Source organism: Equus asinus, chromosome 3 (genome assembly GCF_041296235.1).
Source record: "Equus asinus isolate D_3611 breed Donkey chromosome 3, EquAss-T2T_v2, whole genome shotgun sequence".
Lineage (NCBI taxonomy): Eukaryota > Metazoa > Chordata > Mammalia > Perissodactyla > Equidae > Equus > Equus asinus.
Genome location: NC_091792.1, coordinates 4,563,012 through 4,578,592, shown reverse-complemented (window position 1 = coordinate 4,578,592; position 15,581 = coordinate 4,563,012). Strand labels below are relative to the sequence as shown.

General features: G+C 37.6%; 1 pseudogene; it reads right to left on the bottom strand.

Moving 5' to 3' along the window:
* Positions 1-3,032: 3,032 nt before the first annotated feature.
* LOC106829785 (small ribosomal subunit protein eS1 pseudogene) lies at positions 3,033-4,685 on the bottom strand (annotated as a pseudogene).
* Between the last annotated feature and the right edge of the window lie 10,896 nt (positions 4,686-15,581).

The window sequence follows — 15,581 nt, the reverse complement described above, 5'->3', positions numbered from 1 at the left end:
GTGTATCAGCAAACTTAAAAATTCTTTTCTTATAAAGATAGGAAAAAAAGTTTCTTGTAAGGTAGTACGCACTCGTAAAACCATGCTTAATCTATATGATATTCATATGGATTTCCTATAATTTAGCAATTTCTTTTTATGCCTTTAGATTATTTTTAATTCTTTTCACAGTGAGTAATCTGACATTTAAGTCTTTGTGTGCACTGCTGATAATTACGTGTAAGTGGGATTGGTGGTGCAGACTGTATGGACATTTGTACACCCATGATGCACACAGTCACATTGCACCCTAGAGAGTGAGTGGAAGTGCTGGTCTCCTGGCACCCGCCTGGCGTGGCGGGGAGCTCTTGGAGGGGCGTGATATAACCATAGCATAAGGAATTAGCAAACGACGTTTAAGAACATTTTAAACTGTTCTTGATTCTAGAGTTAAATGAAATCTTGGAATTCCTTCCAAAGTCTGTTCATTTTTTCACTGGTTAGCTCAAATCAGTAATGTTTTAGTGGGTATAGTCTTTTTTTTCTCTCTCTCATTTAATGCAACAACAGTTCTTTTCCACTTCTGGCTTCTGGTTCAGTTTTTGTGCTGTAGAGGGAGAAAATATTGTAGTCTTCTAGGCACAGACATGTCTTCTGATTATAATACTTGTTCTTGAAGCACTTTTGCTATTCTTGGAGTGTTGTCCTGAAGGCTTTGCAGAAACTTTGGTTTCTGTTACTCTTATTCGTTGGAGAGATGGATTTAAAACCCACCCAGAAGTCCATCAACATTCTACTGTATTTTTTGGAGTAGCTGAAGAACTGCTTAGTATGAACTTTAGTGTTCATATAAAAACACGATTTCATTGAGAGAGGAGTTAGTTTCAAAACATGCTTGAAGCAAAAATATAATTTATCTTCGTATGACTCATTGGTTTCCCTGTTAGCCTGGTTTTCTGCTGCCTGCAGGATGGCATATTGGCACACCCCAGAAGCTCGGCTGGGAGAATTTACGATTATATTAGTGAGAGTGCATTTGACTGTGACTTAGAAGTTTTCAAGGACATGAAGTGTTTTCAAGGAAGAAAGTTGTAGAAGAGTGACCAGCAAATGTGCTTATATCACTGTAAAATAAAGCTATAGTCTGAAAAGGAAAACACCTTCTGTAGCTCTGTTTGCTTTAGCATTGCTCCTTGATAACGAGCTGGATATAATGTTTTAAACCATTTTTCTTGGAAATAACCAGACTAATAGCCATCTAAGAACTTGGAAGTGGCTTTTCCTGTCCTGTCCTTGAATTCTATTGAGTTTCCCGTATGTAACATACGGTTTTGAGCAGAGTATTAGTAGTTAACAACCATTAGGCTGTCCCTTTAGGTCACAACCAGCTCATGCCCAGGTGCCTTCTAGAATGGACCATCTGGCCACCTCAACATTCTACAGGCAGTTCGAGACGTTCCTTCTTTGCAAAATTAGAATTTCTACTGTTTGATTAAAAAGGAATCTAAAATGCCAAAATAACTGCTCTTCCCATCCCTCCCACTTTTTAAAATACCTTATTTATTTGGAATCTGGATTTTCTTTATATTTTTTTGGGAAAGAGAGGAATTTAAAAAATATGGCAAGCTGATGGGGATTTGTTCAAGATCGCAACTTTTAGAGCAGGACGTAAAGTCGATTCATAGCAACCTCTTACACTCCGTAGTTGCTTGATTGCATCCTTAATAAGCAAAGTTAAACAGTGTCCTGAAAAGTTTTAGTTTTTTTCCAGCTTTGTCGAGGTATGATTGATAAAATTGTGTATATTTAGGTTGTAGAACGTGATTTTTTTAAGGTGTACGATGTGATGATTTAGTATACATATACATCATGAAATATCACAGTCAAGTTAATTAGCAATTTCAGTTTTAATTGTAATTTTATTCTTTGAAAAGTAGTGAATGATGACTAGTATAAAATAATTCGTAGTTAACTCTATTTTTTCGGAAGAGCCCTTCTGTGTATTATTTTCCATCAAAGTGGAGCTTATTCTCTTACAGATAAGTGCTGTAAAATATTTTCTTGTACTCTCAGTTAACTAATTAATTTCCCTATTTCATATCCAAGTCTAACATTTTCCTATATGTGCTTTATCTACCTATATATTTATTATTGTAGTTGTATGTGTGTATGTTTTGTTGAACCTTTTGTATGTAAGTTGTAGACATTATAACATTTCACCACTAAATATTTCAGCATAAATTTTCTAGGAATAAAGATGTGATCACAATACTGTTTCATACCTAAGAAAATTAATAATTTCCTAATGTCATCTAATATCCATGTAATTTATTTGAATTTCTCAAATTATCTTGAGAAACTCCTTTTTTTAAGGAATCAAAGTTTCTTGATTTTTTGAACATTAGCCCATTTTTTTAAATTATAAAAATAATGCATTTCTATTAAAGAAAAATCTTCAGAAATGGAGAAAAATATAAAGAACAAACCAAAACTACTCATAATCCAGAGATAGATCCTTATATTGTATATTAGGCCTATATTTGATATATAGATTTATACCCTACTCTTTCCTGTTAATATTATATTACAAAAATATCATTTATTAAAACTAAATTATTCTATGTATTAAAAGTTGATATTATGGAAATATTATAATTCTTTTAAATATTTCCTTATTGTTTTATGTTTAGATAAATTCCAATTTTTTCCCGTTATAAATAATGCCATGATGAGCATTGTTCCATATTGAGAATGTCTTTTCTAGCTAACTTTTTTCCCCCAAATCAAAATCAATTCAAGATTTGTGCATTGCATTTGGTTGCTATGTTTCTTTAGTTCTTTTTAAGGTAGAAGATTTTCTTCCTTGATTTTCTTAAATGACTAACTTTTTGAAGATACCGGGCCAGTTGTCTTGTAGAATGTCCCATGTTCCAAATTTATCTATTTGTGCATGGTGTTATTTTACTTGTTCCTCTATTTCTTGTGTTTCCTGTAGGCCCTTTTTTTTATAAAAACATGTAAGACTCTTTATTTGTCATCATTAAGTCTGAATTCTAAATGGATTCTTGGACTGGTGGCTCGTATGCATCAGCGGGTTCAATGTTAGTACCAGTTTCATCCCCGTTAGCTTTCCAAAACTTCCGCCTTCACCAGGAAGCTCTATGAGCTTTCCCAATTCAAACTTGGGCTTCTTCGACATTTTTACTTTTCTAACAAAGACATCATGGAGCAGATACATAGAAAAGGCTTGCCAGTCTATTTTTTTTCCAATGCTGTATGGAATCTATTTATTTATTTAAAGATTGGCACCTGAGCTAACAACTGTTGCCAATCTTCTTTTTTTTCCTGCTTTTCCTCCCCAAATCCCCCCAGTCTAAAGTTGTGTATTTTAGTTGTAGGTCCTTCTAGTTGTGGCATGTGGGATGCCGCCTCAGCATGGCCTGATGCGCGGTGTCATGTCCGTGCCCAGGATCCAAACCCGTGAAACCCTGGGCCGCCGAACGGAGCGCGCGAACTTAACCACTTGGCCATGGGGCCGGCCCTTGGAATCACTTTATTGACCACTTCTTTCAAGTCATTTGTCTGCACCTCTTGCATCATGATTTCCATCACCTTCTTCCAGTTAGGGCAGACCTGATGGTGCTGAGCATAAGAGATCTTCTGAGTCTGATTGGTGCATTTTTTAGTAAAATCAACACAGAACAGACCAAGTACATAACTATCAGTTAGTGGTCTTGATATCAACAGGAGCGTCAGTCATGGTCTGCCATTTTTTGACCATGGGGTACATTTTTGTCATGGGTAAGATCCATGTCATGGAAGTTAGTCAAGTGTTTTTTTTTCCTTGAACGTCCTCCGTAATTAGCTTGGATTTTCTATATGCAACTTCATCATTCTGCAGATCAGCAGAGCTCACTTAAAAAACGTAACCCTTGAAGCTATCAGGTGCAATTTTGGTTCCTTGAGTTCTTGTGACTAGTGTTTTCCCAGTATTTCTTATATCGAACATAACTGCTGCTTTCATATCATACCAATCTTTCTTAGAAAATGAGCCAACCACTTTCTTCTTGGTTCCCTTTGTGCTGCCTTTTGTAAGGCACTGTTTTTGCTGACCACCAGGGTGCTACTCAGAGAGCCAAAATGGTGTATTTCCTCTAAACTTGATAAGATTCAGGTTGAACATTTTTGGTGAGAATATTTTATAGGTGATACTGATTTACCCTTTGTTGCTTTAACAACTGAATAGAATTCCATTGAATGGATGTGTAATTTATAAATACTCTCAATGGATAGACATTTGGGTTGTTTCTTTTAAACATATAGTGATGCACTTTGGTGAAGAGAAGGGAATACTCGAAATTTGCTCCAGTTTTCATCTTCCTTGTTCAGCCCTGTTGAAATGCTTAATATTTTTATGTTTTCTTTGGTCGTATAACACAGCCAGAGATTTAATGTGCATTTGTGTGAAAGATACCAGTGTAAGACCAAGGTAAATCCTTGAATCTCAGTGTGATTATTGTTCAAGTTGTTAAAAGGATCATCACCAAATAACGAAGTGTTTCTGCCTTGGCTCTGGCCTGATGGCTCCTGTGAGAACGTGCTTGCTCTGAAACTGGGGTGTGGATCATCTTGGGGAAGAGCCCCCAAACCCCAGCTTCCTCATAAGAGGATGTAAACCTTTTGCTGGATCCTAGACTCTGCCCCATCTTTCATACCCTTAGGGTCAGCAGACTGGGACTTCTTTATTAGAGTAGACTATTTATATTTGTACCTTTAATTGTAGGATTTTTAGAACTGGTCTAGTCTGAAGAAAACCTGTTTTATAAAATATCTTTTATATTAGATTATTTGCTTTTATATACTTTTTACTTTTCAAGAACTCACAGTTTGCTTCTAATTGTGAGAGAAGTAAATTTTTTTATTACTTTTTATTGAGATTATGATAGTTTACAACCTTGTGAAATTTCAGTTGTACACTATTATTTGTCAGTCATATTATAGTGCACCACTTCACGCTTTCCCCTGGTAACCACTAATCTGTTCTCTTTGTCCACGTGTTTAATTTCCACATATGAGTGGAGTCATGCAGAGATTGTCTTTCTCTATCTGGCTTATTTCACTTAACATGATACCCTCAAGGTCCATCCATGTTGTTGTGAGTGGGATGATTTTATTCTTTTTTATGGCTGAGTAGTATTCCATTGTGTGTGTGTGTGTGTGTGTGTGTGTGTGTGTGTATATATATATATATATATATATACCATATCTTCTTTATCCAATCATCAGTTGATGGGCACTTGGGTTGCTTCCATGTCTTGGCTATTGTGAATAATGCTGCAATGAACGTAGGGGTGAATGGGTCTTTTTGAATTGCTCACTTCAAGTTCTTTGGATAGATACCCAGTAGTGGGATGGCTGGGTAATATGGTATTTCTATTTTTAATTTTTTGAGAAATCTCCATACTCTTTTCCATAATGGCTACACCAGTTTGCATTCCCACCAGCAGTGTATGAGGTTTCCTTTTTCTCCACAACCCTTCCAACACTTGTTATTTTTTGTTTTGGTTATTTTAGCCATTCTAACAGATATAAGGTGATAGCTTAGTGTAGTTTTGATTTGCATTTCCCTGATGGTCAGTGATGATGAGCATCTTTTCATGTGCCTATTGGCCATTCATATATCTTCTTTGGAGAAATGTCTGTTCATGTCCCCTGCCCATTTTTTGATTGGGTTGTTTGATTTTTTTGTTGTTGAATTGTGTGAGCTCTTTATATATTATGGAGATTAACCGTTTGTCAGATATATGATTTGCAAATATTTTTTCCCAATTGTTGGGCTTTTTTTTGTTTCAATCCTGTTTCCCTTGCCTTGTAGAAGCTCTTTAGTCTGATAAAATCCCATTTGTTTATTCTTTCTATTGTTTCCCTTGTCTGAGAAGACATGGTGTCCAAAAAGATCCTTTTAAGACTGATGTCAAAGAGTGTATTGCCTATATTTTCTTCTAGAAGCTTTATGGTTTCAGATCTTACCTTTAAGTCTTTGATCTATTTTGAGTTTATTTTTGTGAATGGTGTAAAAGAATGGTTGATCTTCATTCTTTTACATGTGGCTGTCCAGTTTTCCCAACACCATTTGTTGAAGAGACTTTCTTTTCTCCATTGTATGTCCTCAGCTCCTTTGTCAAAGATTAGGTATCCATAGATGGGCAGTTTTATTTCTGGGCTTTCAGTTCTGTTCCATTGACCTGTGTGCCTGTTTTTGTACCAGTACCATGCTGTTTTGATAACTGTAGCTTTGTAGTATGTTTTGAAGTCAGGGATTGTGATGCCTCCAGCTTGTTCTTTTTTGTCAGGATTGCTTTAGCAATTCAGGGTTTTTTGCTGCCCCCTATGAATTTTAGGAGTCTTTGTTCTATTTCTATAAAGAATGTCATTGGGATTCTGGTTGGTATAGCATTGAAGCTATAGATTGCTTTAGGTAGTATGGACATGTTAACTATGTTTACTCTTCCAGTCCATGTACATAGAATGTCTTTCCATCTCTTTATGTCATCATCAATTCATTTCAGGAAAGTCTTGTAGTTTTTGTTGTATAGGTCTTTCACTTCCTTGGTTAAATTTATTCCAAGATGTTTTATTCTTTTTGTTGTGATTGTGAATGGGATTGTGTTGTTGAGTTCTCTTTCTGTTAGTTCATTATTAGAATGTAGAAATGCTACTGATTTATGTAAGTTGATTTTATACCCTGCAACTTTGCTGTAGTTGTTGATTATTTCTAATAGTTTTCCAATGGAGTCTTTGGGGTTTTCTATATATAAGATCATGTCATCTGCAAACAGTGTGAGTTTTACTTCTTCATTGCCTATTTGGATTCCTTTTATTTCTTTTTCTTGCCTAATTGCTCTGGCCAAAACCTCCAGTACTATGTTGAATAAGAGTGGTGAGAGTGGGCATCCTTGTCTTGTTCCTGTTCTCAGAGGGATGGCGCTCAGTTTTTCCCCATTGAGTGTGATATTGGCAGTGGGTTTGTCATATATGGCTTTTATTATGTTGAGGTACTTTCTTTCTATGCCCATTTTATTGAGAGTTTTTATCATAAATGGATGTTGGATCTTGTTGAATGCTTTCTCTGCATCTATTGAGATGATCATGTGGTTTTTGTTTCTCAATTTGTTAATGCAGTGTATCACATTGATTGACTTGCGAATGTTGAACCATCCCTGAGTCCGTGGTATAAATCCCACTTGATCATGGTGTATGATCTCTTTAATGTATTGCTGTATTCAGTTTGCCAAAATTTTATTGAGGATTTTTGCATCTATGTTCATCAGTGATATTGTCCTGTAGTTTTCCTTCTTTGTGTTGTCCTTGTCTGGTTTTGGGATCAGAGTGATGTTGGCTTCGTAGAATGTGTTAGGAAGTGCTCCATGTGAGAGAAGTAAATTTTTTAAAAATCATGAAGTTGTCTTCTTAATGGCTAAACACTAAATCAGTTGCATTCCGTGGTCCTTGACTGTGAAAATCTTATAGCTATAATTAGGGAAGAATTTGAAATTGAATATTAAACTAGTTATAACAAATTGTAGGATTAGTTTACTTTCTTGAAAAAATCGTTTGTCAAGAGAGAGTTCTTCAAGGGAAGTGAACATCCTGTTCAAGTCACCAAATTCTTCACAAACGGTATTGAAACTGGAAGGTGTTCCATGGGGACACTATTCTTATTTTAGCTGCATCATTAACAGAAAGCAATTTCTCACAATTAGCCAGACCTAAGTACTCAGTGTAGCATGTTGTAAATTTTATAAGAATATCATTCCTCATATATTTGACAGTATCTTTAGTTCTTCAGAATACTGTAGGAGCTGATAAACGGCCATTCAGCTCTACAAATATAACTTTCATAGGAAAAACGTATAAAACATTTCCTAAGGAATTATAGAACTAAATTCAATGAAAATCAATAGTTTAAGGCATCCAGCCTTTTTCTTTGATGAAACTGCCAAATATTTCTTATTTTAATATGCCATTTCAACATATAAGAAATATGAGTGCTGGACAGAGGATAGAATCATTGTACATTTATAAAGCTACATAGTTGTCTGCTGTCTGGCTAGTAGATTATACTGGGATTGAAATTAAATAGCTCAAGTTCTGTTGTTATGCTGCAGAGAGGTGGCTTGAACTGGTGTGCTGATTCAACTCAAGTTTATTAAAATAATAGTACATATTGTAGTTCTAGAAATAAGAAAGACTATTCACATGCAAGTTATGGTGTAACATAAAAATAATAAAACATTAATTGGGCCAGAAAACTCAAATATTGGACTGTAGAACAGAACCAGATACATAGAAATGCTGTATCATCTAAGTTCTCTGAAAGATTCCCAAGATATTTACCACTGAGTGAAATTTCTCTGTGATCTATGTGTTAATATTTTCAACAAAGACTGTTATTTTTTGTTGGAAGTGTATGAAAATGCAAGTTTTCTTGGGATGGTGTTCTGATACTTACATGCAGGAAAATCCAAAGTAGTGGCTAGATACTTTGAGAAGAGACATTAAAAAAAATTCTGTTATGGGGCTGGCCCCGTGGCCGAGTGGTTAAATTCGCGTGCTTTGCTGCAGGCGGCCCAGTGTTTCGTCGATTCGAATCCTGGGTGCGGACATGGCACTGCTCATCAGACCACGCTGAGGCAGCATCCCATATGCCACAACTAGAAGGACCCACGACGAATATACAACAATGTACTGGGGGGCTTTGGGGAGAAAAAGGAAAAAATAAAATCTTAATAAAAAAAAAATTCTGTTACAAAACTGAAGAAGTTGGTAAGATTGTCCCCCTCCCCCCTTGCCTGACTCCTGCCTCTTGTCTGTGAATCAGGCTAATTACTTGAAGCAACTGCTTATAGTCCTGGGCCTTTAAGAAGAGCTCTAAATTAGTAAGAATGTGTGAATGCGTGTCCATCTGAATGTGTGGATGACGTGGACAGGGTTTCCCGTCTGTTTGGTTAAATACATTGGTCACTGGGGAAACAGTGGTCCTAATCCCATTGAAGTTTTGATCTTGCCTTTCAGAAGCGTGGATGGAGGGATGCCAAGAAGAAGGTTCAGGGGGATGTATGACTCTGCTTAATAACAATATTGTGCCTGGAACACAGTAGATGGTAGTTCCACTGTGTGATGCACAGTTTGAACCGTGCATGGAGTATTTTGTTTAGTTTTAAAGGAAATATTAACAACTAAAGAAGTCTAGAGACTGGTAATGAGGATGAAAAGCATCTAAAATTTATCTTGTAGGAATAACAGCAGAAGAAAATGAGAACCCTTAGCTTAAAAAAGACAAGAGCTAGAGACAGTGGCAGTGATGTGAAGGAAAGCAGGACGGCTGTCTTCAGATGAGGGGTGGACCATTCTACTTCGTACCACAGGGTAGAACCTGGATCTTGTGGGGTAGTTTACAGGGAACAAGTCTCTCCCCCTGCCCCGCTCCCATAAGTCTATTTAAAAATGACTTTTTTTTTTTGATTTGGTGGGTTCTCCATCATTGGGAGAGTTCAGGAATTGCAGTACAAATAGTTTTTAAGTGCCTAGTATGTGTTAGGCACTGTGTTAGATGTACAAAATAACAGGACGTAATCTTGATCCTTGAGAGATTATCTTCTAGTAAGAGGAGACACGCTGTAATAAGCGTAATTAAATGTTATCAGTTCTATGGGAGCGGTACAGGCTGAGGAGAAGAGTGAGTCAGAGAAGACTTTACAGGAGAGATCATCTTTGAGTGTGGCATTGAACAGTGCGTGCGTGTTTGCCCAGCGGAGGGAGGTGGCAAGGAAGGAAAATGCTCAGGTGACTTCCTGACAGAGACTTTGTAGAGAGGCTTTTGCCACTTGGCATCAGGGTGGCGGGTAGATAAGCCCTGGGGCCTGTTATAGTTCCACAGCTCTTCTAAAAAACTTTACAGAGAAACTAAACATTGTATTCAGTTCCTAATTTTGCCTGAGGTTGAACGGAAATGGTCATTTCTATTAACTTCTTGTATAAAGAGTGAAGGAGACAGAATCATTCCAGCCCTCTGGGAAACGCCTGTTGGCATTAAAGAGCGCTTGTCTCCCAGTGAAGACAGGTCCGCCCTGCAGCCTTCTCTTCTCCCTCAGGCGCCTCCGCACTTCTGTAGCTGACTTCATGCAGTGTTCTCTACTCTGTGTGGCAAGATGTGACAAAGAGGGTCACTCATATCTCTGTCTTGCTTTGTGCGCAGACACACTAATCTTTTTGTTAGGCCATGGTTGGTCACCTCAGACTAAACCCCGTGAAACCTTTGGGGAAAAGGGGCTTGAGATGAACTTTTTGTGACAGCCAGCCATCAGTTCAAAGCCTGTGCAGTGTCAGGGTTGAAGGAAACTATAATGGTCCATGAGAAGAGGCTCACAGGGGTCCTTTCTCAGGGCCAAAGGACAGATGGTTTTCTCCACTTGAGATCATACACAACGCACAATAGCCCCAGTACTTGCTTCCCACCCATGCGACATGAACGCCTTCTCCGTGATGGGAACATGCTCTTTTCAGAGACCCAGCAGGGGGACATTTACTTGTTGCTACTGTTCTTTTCAGCTGTCTTGTTGGTAGGCTAAGACTGCCCTTTTGTGGAGTGACAAAAAGGGGATTTAGTAAAACATTGGCTCCATAAAGAGGGCCATTGTGTATACACGTACCTTCTGTGTAAAAACTAGTTTCGTATTTTAAACACAATCAAAAGAAAGTTCAACAAGCAATAACTCTGGGTCTCAATTATTTGTAGTAAGATATAATCAATGGTTTTTACTGCGCTAACACATACTGAAAATTTTCATAGAGAAAGTTAATCATCTGTGTATTATATACAAAGATACATAATATAATGTCCCAAGACAATTTGTAAGCAGTGTAACCACATGCTCTGTGCTAACCACTTAAATTATCTGTTATACCAGTTTTACTTGCTGAACTGAGTAATTATTTTCCAGTTATATAGAGAATATGATTTTTCCAGTAATATTTTTGAGTCTTAAGTACTTAACTTTAAAAACAGACAGTTTTGTATATTTCTCTGAATTCTCAGCTGTTTGTTTTAACAAAAATTAATTGGCAAGATAATTTTTAGCATTTTAAGTGATTGCCTCTTTCTCCTAAGATATTTTGGCATATTTCCCACATATTCAATTTTATTAATATAAAATATTAGATGAAATCATCTTTATTATGTATTCATTATATAGAAGACAATAATCTGCTTTTCATATTTGTTAACTAATCTGTGGAAATGATTTCTTCCTCTGCAAACCAATCTAAAGCTAAAAAGAAGAGCTGTTAATTTATTAGAATCTTATTAAATTATGTATTTTTCATTTCGTCTCTTTTTGTTGTTCCAAAATTGGGAATTTGAGATGAAAGTGATCTGTACACAGCAGACTAGGGTATCTTTAATTAGAGAATCTGAAAAGTGGATTTTGAATTGAGTTTTGATTATCAAGTTTTTTTTTTAATTAAAAAAGTAAGTGGAACATTTGATTGACAGGAAAATAAAAGATGCTTTGAAAAATTTGGGATTGTGCAGTGTATATACAGAGAAACATAACATAATGCATGATTGATTTTTTTTTTAAAGATTTTATATATTTTTTATTTTTCCTTCTCCCAAAAGCCCCCCAGTACATAGTTGTATGTTCTAGTTGTGGATCCTTCCAGCTGTGGCGCGTTGGACGTTGCCTCATTGTGGCCTGACGAGCAGTGCTAGGTCTGTGCCCAGGATCTGAACTGGCGAAACCCCAGACCGCGGAAGCGGAGCTTGTGAACACAACCACTTGGCCACGGGGCTGGCCCCCATGATTGGTTTTTAAGATTTTATTTTTTCCTTTTTCTTCCGCAAGCCCCCTGGTACATAGTTGTATATTCTTTGTTGTGGGTCCTTCTAGTTGTGGCATGTGGGACGCCGCCTCAGCATGGCTTGATGAGCAGTACCATGTCTGCGCCCAAGGTTCGAACCAACGAAACACTGGGCCGCCTGCAGCAGAGAGCTCAAACTTAACCACTCGGCCACGGGGCTGACCCCCCCCATGATTGGTTTTTAAAGTGAGTGGTCCTGACTGTATGCACTATGAATTCAAAGGAAAGAGGAGTCAGGTCTGGGTGTCGGGTAATCCTGCTTTTTGCCACATAAAGAAGAAATGCCCTTTAAAAATCCTTTAGTTCGTTTTATAGGTTTTTTTTTCACAGTTTATAATTGATCTCACATTAATTATGTCATTTGATCTCTATAGCAAGCTGGATGGCAGGTCTGACAGGCATTACTTTGACAATTTGCATATGAGAAAACCGACCCGGAGGTAATGCCACTTGCCTGAGGTGGAGGGGTTAGATTTTTCTTTTCTTAATTATTAGGATGAGTCTTCTGCTGATGCACGGAGTGATTATTTCCTTAAAATAGGATTGCTAATTTGCTGAGAAAGATAGTCTTTCGTGCTTTTGATAATATTGGAAACCGTTGGGTCAAACATAATTGCTTTCAACCAACTAATTACATCTATTCAGAAGTAATAATCATATGAAAACATTATTTTGAAAACTTGGCATTTTGGTATCTTCTGGCAAGCAAGAAATGCAAAGGTTCTGTTAATTTTCTGTATGTTAATGATTATTCAACAGCCCGATTTGCTGATGCAGCTCTTTACCACTCTGGTCCTTCCACAGGACTATATAAGGCTCCGCGTGACCCTTAGCTAACTTGAGCTAAATTAAAAATTTCAATTATTAGCATCTGGTTTAATAAAAAATTGGGGATTTATTTCTTACATAATGAATTCATTTTTATTTTAAAAATGTCACTTTTTTGGAAGACTTCTTAATAGTTCAGACAATTACTATAACCCTTGTTCTTGTATAGATTAAAATCTGGTAAGCATGAAGTATTTTAGTGGGCCAATAGCTATGGGGGGTCACAAAGGAAGTAATCTGACATGTGGCACCTGATCCCTCTTAGTCTCTTTATCATGGACTTGGTTCAGACATCCTCCCTCACTTTTCCCGTCTTCCCTCCCCTAGTTGGGCATATACTGGGATGTTTCTAAAATGCACATCTTACAGCATGCTTAAATACCTCCGTTCACTCCCCATTGCTTTCAAGATGGAGCCCACCTGACACAGTGCTTGGTCCCCGGCCACAGGAAGCCTTCACTCCCTCAGACATGCTGGGTTCCTAATTTGTGTCTTTGCTCCTCAGCCTAGAATGTTCTCCACTCTTGTTCTCTGCCTGGTAAATGCCTACCCGTCCTTTAAGACTTGCTCAAATGTCAGTCCAGATCATGAGCCTCTGCCCAAATCTTCCACGTGTGGTTAGGAGCCGTATGCGGACTTGATGTAGCACTTTCATAGTGATAGCTCTCTGCATCTCAGTTATTTATTTCTGGGCCTGTCTGCCCTACACAATGCCTTGCTCACAGTACATACCCAATATACATTTGATGGAAAACCTCTGCTTTCAAAGAGCTTTATGAAGAGGTGGGAAACAAATATAAATATCAATGAACCCATGTTACAAAGGAGATTATTTGACTAATCCTAGATAATGCTCTCATAATTACCTCTGTTTCTGCACCCTTTAAATAATGGAGCTGGATTAAATGATTTCCAAAGTATACTCCTGCTTTAAAATTTGGCCATGTAAGGATGGTAACAATTTGGTGTGTTTTAGTAATGGCACGTAGAAAGTGGCAGTTGACTTGCACACTGTTGCACACATTAATGAGAACCTTCATCCCTCCCGTGATTTTATTGTGAAACAGCTGCAAAGAGACTCCTGATTCTTAATTCAACTTTGCAAAAATTTACAAAAATACACTGCATGCCAAATTGAGTGAGGATTTCCTGAAAAAAGCATATATGATGAAACAAACATTGCTAGAATTTTGAGATGATTCGGGATTTGTTTTTTCTGCTAATTCTTTGAAAAAGTTTAGGATGAATGCTATGAAAGTTATAACTTTCTCACCAGATTCTCAGCTCTGTCTTACCATTGGAGGTAAAAAGGAAATCAGTATGAAAAATAACTATGGTGTCCAGGGTTGAAGTTTTTTATATAAAGAACTCCCTGGAAAGGTGCTGGTCAGATTTCTCTTCTACATAGTTCATAGCCTGTATCTGGTACTCAATAATATTTAATATAATGAATTACAGAGGCTTTGAAAATTTAGCCCTCTGAAGAGCAAATCCAAGATGGTAGATGGGATTTTCACATTACTGTGAAGACAGGGGAGAAGTTGACACAGTGGGTCTCCAGGGGGTGCTTCATCACATCGGTGAAAGCACTATATTCACCTAATTTATTGTAGCAAGGGAAAGACTATTCCCTTTAATAGCCACTTATTTAAGGCCAAAGAGTAAAGAAGGCCAGAGGAAATAAAATAATTTTCAACTAAAGAGAATTTAGTACACTTTAAAATTTGGCATTTTCTCTCCCAGCTTCCTTTAACTGCCAGCATTATTTTATTTGCCTCCATTAAATTTATATTTTAGTTTTGCTTTTCTGTGTTTTCAGGAATTTTTGCCTTTAAGTGTTTTGAGTAAAAAGAATAATAAAAAAGAAAAATAGCACTATATTCTAAATTGATGCAAAAAAGAATGTTGGTTTTTTCCACTGAGGCTGCAGTGGCGTAGCCAGTGGGATTCACTCAGGCTTTGGGACCAGGTAGAGCGGGCCCTCATTCTGGCTCAGTTACTTATCAACTGTTTGGGCCTGGGCAAGTGACTTAAATCCTTGCAGCCTCAGTTTCCTCATCCATAAAATAGAAATATTACTATCCATTAAGACTTAGAAACAATGTACAGTAGGCATGTAGGATAATGCTGGCACATAGGAAGGTTTTCAATAAATGAAATGAAACAATCGTGCTAAGTCTTTGATAATTACAGTCTTTAGATTCTAATTTTTATTGAAAGAATTATGTGTCATAGATTTCCACTGCCTAATGCAGAGCCTGACATGTGGCAGAGTCTCATAAATATTTACTGAGTCAATGAACCCGTGTAACTTTGTGCAAAAAGGGCTTGGCTGCATATACCATTAGTGTCATGAATATAAATGTGAAATAGGGATAATGGAGGAAAAACTCAAGAGTGGAGAAGTAGCCAAGCGAACAAAATCCCTGGGCTGTCGTGGGGCGGGGGAAGGTTCCAGGAGACCGACCTGCCCCTCGAGGCTTCACCGGTTTATGTGATGGAAAGAGGGGCAGCAACGTCGAGGTAACCTTGAGGGAGGGAACTGAGTGAAGCCCCCGGGTTGAGGCAGTGGTCTCCTTGGAGAGGGGTTTCTTCAGAACCCACAGGCCAGGTAGCTTGTCCTGTTGAGCCAGCTCACATGTGGGGCCAGCTTTCTGCTGCGCCTTGGAGCCTCTGGCTTTGTCTCCCCTGAGCCGGGCAAGTCTCGTCTTTAGCGTGTGTGGTCATCCATGATAGGTTATCAGGACTGGCTTGTAATCTTTTTCTGTTTCTTAAACAACAGTATTAAATTTGTGCGTGTCTTTGGCTCCACATATTTCATTTTGGAATATTTTGTTATTTTTGAATGGGTT